General features: G+C 46.6%; 1 protein-coding gene across 5 annotated transcripts in view; it reads right to left on the bottom strand.

The window, feature by feature from the left end:
- The window catches only part of LOC135099407 (uncharacterized), a 53,807-nt gene that overhangs the window by 35,695 nt on the left and 10,612 nt on the right, over positions 1–7,500 (bottom strand). For 4 of the 5 annotated variants that reach the window (XM_064001739.1, XM_064001741.1, XM_064001740.1 and 1 more), the window contains one exon: positions 4,415–4,478. The exons of the other annotated variant lie outside the window; for it this stretch is intronic. The gene's annotated coding sequence lies outside the window, so the exon portion shown is untranslated. The remainder of the gene's footprint in view (positions 1–4,414; positions 4,479–7,500) is intronic. 5 annotated transcript variants of the gene reach the window in all.

The raw sequence follows: 7,500 nt of genomic DNA, 5'->3' as shown, positions 1-7,500 counted from the left end.
TCTGCTGCAATGTTGACACATGTGATATATGGCACCAACGCACACTTCACCAACATCATAATTCCTCCTCTCCGACTATTTTGTCTACTTTTATTCATATGTAAATCAAAACCTGGCAAGCTACTAATTAACGTTACTTAATTTTAGTGATCCATATCATGTCAAATTCTACAGCAACATTTATCACTTCAGGGCTTTGGAGCTTATTTTTCACACCACAGATATTACAAACACATATTTTCAATTGTCCATTCCAATTCTCTCCATGCCAAAATTTGTGAAATACCTATCAGTCACAACACCATCACGCAGCAATACTCGCCGCCGCCAGTCTACGTAATTTCCACTCCCTGGTTGTCTGGTTTCTGTTTCTCCTCATTTTCTCCGGCCCTCAGTCTTGTCATTTCTCTCCTCGCCGCCGGATGAACGTCCTTCTTCACGTAAATTCGTTCAAAGTCTCTTCCTGTATCCTTCAAGTTCTTTGCCACTCACAAGATGTCGCTCCGTTGATCTTGACTCTCCAGCGTCACGTGAATAGGGCGTCTTCTACGTGCGTCAGGCTGTCCAAGTCGTATCGTTGCCCATACATCGGTGCGTATCGGTCCGGCGTAACCCGCGGCTTCCAGCACTGACTTCATCTTCTCTCCATCTGTCGTTCCCAGGCCATCGTTATCCTCCAAGACCCCAGTTATACCCAAGTTCCGCACCCTTTCTTTGGCGCCAAGGGATTCTAGGAACCGGTTTTGCTGGTGGATAATCATATAGGCTTCATCGAGTCTTGTATTCAGTGATTCTATTTCTTTCTTCATCTCCTTCATAGCTGCCAAATCTTCTGGAATATATCTTATTTCTTCGAGTAATTCAGAGCTCGGTGGCTGCTCTTCATGAGGCTGATGTGCAACAGTTGTTCTCAGTGCACATTTTAGCTGCGCCGCTGTCAGTTTATTGATCTCCGTAGCAGACAATACCTTCACTGTGTTTACATTGTCATAAGTAGCCATCTTGGACAAACACACAAGTATCCCGTTAAGTCTTTGCACCTCGTTTTCTTCAGTGATTTGGCATCGCCGTTACCATGGCAACGGTTTTCACAGCGGTGCAGAGGGGGTTAGGCCGGTGTTGATCGGCCACATTATATTCTATCTTCTAACTACCGGCTAGCTTTCTTCAGTGGGCTTCTAGTAACTGAGTCTTGGCTCCACTATATACTCGAGCAGCTCCTTAGGCAATATATTGTCTGATCTAAGCCTGTATGGCAGCAGAATCTTGGCAAAACTTGGAGCTCTCTCCAGGTCTGTTTGTTGATGTTTGCAGCGCCATCTACACTGTGCCTTAAGAACTTGAAACTATTTCGGAACCGCGGATGGAGAGGAGGTAAAAGTGTGGTGCGTCCCATCAAGGCAGTGTCCTTCAGTGCCAGAGAAGACCGCTGGGTGGAGAAGAGGGAATACAAACACACAGAAATGCCGTGTGTGTGGTATAGTCTTCCCTCCCTCTTCTTATTTAATGCAACGTCTCTGGTCAACAAGATGAACGAGTTGATTGTGACGGTGAGGTCTACTTGTGCGGACATTGTGGCGGTTATTGAGGCGTGGAAGGTCGTTCCTGAGGTGTGCACGATGCAGGACTACCAGCTCTGCCATCACCTCAGGACAGGACGCAGGAAGGGGGCGGGAGAGCGGTGTGGCCGTTTTCTCCCAATCTACCCTCAGCCCCTCACACCTGCCTGTCAACATTCCTGCCGAAGTAGAGGCCCTGTGGGTGAGAGTTACGCCCCCCTGCAATCTCAGCAAAACGGCCTCCATCATCGTGTGCGTCGTGTACCACCCCCCACGAGCCACCACAGCACAGTTACTCACCACTCACATCAGTGACACTGCTGATGCCCTAAGTGTGAGGTATCCTGTTGCCAAGCTGGTCATCTGTGGGGACTTTAACGGATTGTATATCAGCAATATCCTACACCAGCTACACCTCACCCAGGTCGTGGACTTCCCTACCACCCAGCAAGCCACCCTCGACCTTATAGTGACAGACCTAGGCCAGCAGTACTGGCCTCCCAAGCTGCTGCCTCCCATGGGACGGAGCACTCACCTCTCCATACTGTGGACACCCACACCCACCACCTCGTTTCCCCAGCCAGCTGTCACCAGGACCCACCGCCCCATGCCTGACTCAGCCATGAGGGAGTTTGGGCAGTGGGTGACACAACACCCGTGGACAGAGGTGCTGGATGTGGTGGACATCCACTCAAAATGGCACTTTTACGTCGCCACCACCACAGAAGCCTTCTACCGCTACTTCTCAGCCGAGAGCGTCACTGTGCACACATCTGATGCCCCCTGGATGACGCCCAGCATTAAAAGATTCTTGCATCAGCTGACGTGGTCGTTCCACTCCTGCCCGGTCCTATACAGGAAGCTAAGAAACAGAGTGATCAGGGAGATTAAGGCTGCCAAGGCAAGCTATTACCCGGACAAGATACACCACCTCAAGCAGGCCAACAACAGACAGTGGTTCGTTTGCAGCAAAGCTTTGTGTGGCCTACAAAAGCACACTTCATCTCTCCCTTGCACCTCACACCTTCCTGCTAATCTCGCGGCTCAGAAGATGAACGACCACTTTGCCGCTATCTGTCACACCTGTCCTTCCCTTCACACCACTCCACATCCTCCCCATCTTCCCGCCCCCTCCCCTCCCCCCACTGTCCAGGCGATAGATGTTTTTAAGAGGATACTTAAAGATACCAAGATACCAAGGATACTTAAAGATACCAAGATCCACCACACCCACTGACCTTCCCATATGGGAAGAGCCAGCAACACCGCTATGCCCCATAATAAACGCCTCTCTTTCCCAACACTCTTGCCCCGCGGACTGGAAGACATCTTACGTCTCTCCCATCCGCAAAGCTTCCAGTTCACAGTCACTCGGTGACCTCAGGCCAGTCTCTATCACCCCCATCCCTAGCTTTATTTGTGAAGATTTTGTGTATGACTGGGCCTACACCAAAACTTGTTATACCGTGGATATCAGACAGTTTGGAAATATTATAGCCACCTAAACCTCCCATTACCTGACCAGCTTCCTTGACTTCATCCACAGCCACAAGCGAAACACCTCTCTAGCTGTTGCTTTTGTGGACTTCAAAAAAGCCTCTGATCTTGTTGATCAACTTTTTTGTCTTCAGCAAGGCAATAAGTCTGGGTCTCCCTCCCAACCTGGTAGCGTGGCTAGCCAAAACCCTCTCAGGGAGGCGTCATGCCGTTCGCTATCAGGATTCTGTCTCTAATATTCAACAGCTGACATGTGGGGTCCCCCAGGGGACCAAGATGAGCCCACTATGCTTCCTCCTCCTCATTAACGACGCCCTCACTGACACCCCCATGGCTGGAAGTATGTGTACGACTGCTCCGTGGGTGTCCCAGTCTCCAACAGGAACCCGGACTACTCGCCACTGCAAGTCATTTTGGAGCGACTGCAGACATGGACGGAGGAGAGCAGGATGACCATCAACCACAGCGAAACTGTGGTTGATGCATTTCTGTACCTCTTCTGTACCAGTGCCCCCTCCCCAGCTCACAGTGGGACCTCATCCCCTCCAGGTGGTCCGATGTGCCTCTAGATGTCCTTCTTCGGAGTCACTGTGGACGACAAGCTGACGTGGAAGCAGCATATCGCCAGCACCGTAAGATCCGCTACCTACAAGCTGTACATGATGCGCAGACTCAAGTCGCTTGGGACACTGACAGACGAGTTAAGGGGAGTGTGCCTCACCTTCATCCTCCCCAATCTCATGTATGCCTCCCCAGCGTGGTCTTCCTCCCTCACACACACTCAACATCTCCAGCTGGAGAGAGTGCAGAAGAGGGCGTGCAGGGACATCTTTTTCCCTGCCTACACCACCTGTGATGAAGCCCTGACCACCCTGAGTCTGTCCAGACGTCCAGACTATCCACCAGGCAACGAGAGGCTCTGGAGAAGTTTGGAAGGAGACTTCTGCATCATCCACGCCTCAGACACATGCTTCCACCAGACACCACAACAAGATAACGCCCCTAAAGGCGCCGCGCACGGACCGGTACAGACTCAGCGTGATTCCCACCATGGTGCGAGCCATCAATCAACAGTATTTCGCTTTTATGTGTAGATTAGGCTTAGCTTCAGGATTAATGTTAAGTATTTTCCCACCCCCTCTGTACATTTTCAGTTTGTAAACTGCCTTATTAATAAACCATTTATTTTTATTATTAATATTTTTATTATTATTATTATTTTTATTATTATTATTGTGTTTAGTGTTTGTGGTATATAGTCTTGCCTCGTTAGTGCCTTATATTCTACTTTCTGAGTGTGTGCAATAGAAAACACAGTGAAAACAATTACCAGGAAAGAAAAGAGTAAGTGTACTCACCTCAAGAGTGCAGGTGTGTACACTCCGGGAGACGGGAGGAAGGAAGGCGCGAGGCTGGAGGTGACTGTGGGGAGAGACACACTGTGCTTCATGCTCTTACATTTATACTCCACAAGCACAAATCTGTACCTGTGTACATCTATCTATCTGTATCTATCTGTATAAACAGAGGGACAGACAGACAGAGAGAGAGAGAGAGAGAGAGAGAGAGAGAGAGAGAGAGAGAGAGAGAGAGAGAGAGAGAGAGAGAGAGAGAGAGAACATAAGAACATAAGAAATAAGGGAAGCTGCAAGAAGCGACCAGGCTTACACATGGCAGTCCCTGTATGAAACACACCTACCTATTTCCATCTGCTATCCCCATCCATAAACATGTCTAATCTTCTCTTAAAGCTCTCTAGTGTCCTAGCACTAACTACATGATTACTGAGTCCGTTCCACTCATCTACCACTCTATTTGAGAACCAATTTTTTCCTATCTCCTTCCTAAACCTAAATTTTTTAAGCTTGACCCCGTTATTTCTTGTTCTACCCTGGTTGCTGATCCTAAGAATTTTGCTTACATCTCCCTTGTTATAACCCTTATACCACTTAAAGAGTAGTAGTAGTAGTACTAGTGGTGATATTAGTGGTGGTAGTACTAGTAGTGGTAGTAGTATTAGTATTAGTAGTATTAGTAGAAGTAAGGAGAGTAAAAGCCTTTGTGAGTGGAAAGAAGTAGTAGTAAAAGTAGTAGTAATAGTAGTAGTGGTATAGGTAGTATTGCCGATTTCTCACTACTACTACTACTACTACTACTACTACTACTACCTCTACGACTACTACTACTACTGCTGCTAATAATACTAAGTGAATATTAATAGTAATGCCTTAAGAAATGTTGCAAAAATAGCTGCAGTAGTAGTATTTATATTAGAAATAGTAGTAGTAGTAATAGTAATAATAATTGTAGTAGTAGTAGTAGTTTTTGTTGTTATATTGTTACTATAAATGTTATCAATATCACACACACACAGTAGTAGTAGTAGTAGTAGTAATAGTAGTAATAGTAGTAGTAAGAGTAGAAGCAATAGTAGTTTTAATAATTTAGTGTAATTTAATTATTTAATTAATTTTATTTATTTATTTGTTTATTTTATTTTATTTATTTATTTATTCATTCATTTTTTTGGTGGATATATGGTGTTTTTTGTGGATATGAGTGTGTTCGTTATTTGAACAAGTCCCTGTATATTAAGTAGACCTTTGTGTGTCGCTCAAGTACCGAACGGCCTGGAAACACTGAGCCAAAGGGACGCCGCTCAGTGTGCAGCCAGTGTGGCGGCGTATGTTGTGTGGTGCGCGTGTGTATCGCACTGTGTTCCTCCTCAAAGACTTAGTGGTGGTCAAGATAACCAGGATTGGCCAAGCCCTCCCTGAAGTGTGCTACCAGTAGTGTACCAGGTGTGTTGAGTAGCCGCCAGGTGTACAGCCACACATGTGCATGCTGTGTACAGAAAGACCTTCTGCTGGTGTTTTGTTAGTCCCATCATGCCCCTGGCCCGGGAAACTACACTTGACACCTTCTCAAACAGACGCCATCTTGCTGCGTCAGTCCGACACGCCTCCTTTCCCCCCACCTCTCTCCCCACCACCCGCCAGCCACTCCTTCCCACTTCCGCCAGCAGCAGCTTCTAGTCGCCCAATAGCCAGCAGCCCCTTAACGGCCACTACCTGCCAGCACGCCTTCCTGTCCTTATCTCCTCCCACTCCCTCCCCCCCTACCCTCAACCCACTCCTTCCAAACACCCATTCGCCACCCACTCCTGCCAGGCCCCTACCAGCAACCCACTCCTTCCCGCTCCCCGCCTGCCAGCCGCCCCTTCCCGCCCCCCACCCACCATCCACTCCTTCCGGCCCCCACCCGCCTCACGCTCCTTTCCCCTTTCCGCCGCCCACACACGAGGTGCTCTCCTCGCCCCCTCCCCCCCACTCATGACGTCACGGACGGCGGTGACATTGACTAGCTGGTGTGAACCGCACCTCACACTTGTTCTATCTAAATGCTGCTACTACTACTGCTACTATTGCTACTACTGCCGCTACTGCTACTATTGCTACTACTACTACTACTACTACTACTACAATCACTAGTGCTACTACAATTATGTTACTACTACTACTACTACTACTACTACTACTACTACTACTACTAGTACTACTACTACTACTACTACTACTACTACTACTACTACCTACTACTACTACAATTACTACTGCTACTACGCTTACTTATGTTACTACTACTACTACTACTACTGCTACTGCTACTACTCGTTCTGCTACTACTAATACTAATATTAGCTCTACTACTACTACTACTACTACTACTACTACTACTACTACTACTATTATTATTACGATTACTGTTAGTACTATTACTTCTATTAGTATTACTACGACTATTATTATTACGACTACTTTTAGTACAAATATGAATACTATTACTATTACTACTACTACAATAATTATTATTACGAGTACTCTTACTACTGTTTCTATTACTACTACTACTACTACTACTACTACTACTACTACTACTACTACTACTACTACTACTACTATTACTACTACTACTACTGCTACTACTACTACTACAACTACTACTTCCTTGCAAGCCTCCCTGTCCGCTTTACGGTCATTCCTTGATTTATATTTTTTATTATTTATATTGTTATTAGTGTGTGTGTGTGTGTGTGTGTGTGTGTGTGTGTGTGTGTGTGTGTGTGTGTGTGTGTGTGTCTGTGTGTGTGTCTGTGTGTGTGTGTGTGTGTGTGTGTGTGTGTGTGCAGGATTACAGATAAAAATATTATTTATGGACACCGTAATTTATTCACGGAAATAACAAACAAAAAATCTTACAGTGCACTGCTCTCTCTCTCTCTCTCTCTCTCTCTCTCTCTCTCTGTCTCTCTCTCTCTCTCTCTCTCTCTCTCTTGTCAGTCAGTCAGCTGTTTTCAAGGTCGCTGGGCCTCGCTCCCCTCCTGCCTGGCTTGTATGATGCCATGTAGCATTTTACAGGAGTATTTTTAATCACCGCAGTAAAG

This window comes from Scylla paramamosain, unplaced genomic scaffold, assembly GCF_035594125.1.
Source record: "Scylla paramamosain isolate STU-SP2022 unplaced genomic scaffold, ASM3559412v1 Contig126, whole genome shotgun sequence".
Classification (NCBI taxonomy): Eukaryota; Metazoa; Arthropoda; class Malacostraca; order Decapoda; family Portunidae; genus Scylla; species Scylla paramamosain.
Note: the sequence above shows the minus strand (reverse complement) of the source record. Positions and strands in the feature narration are given on the sequence as shown.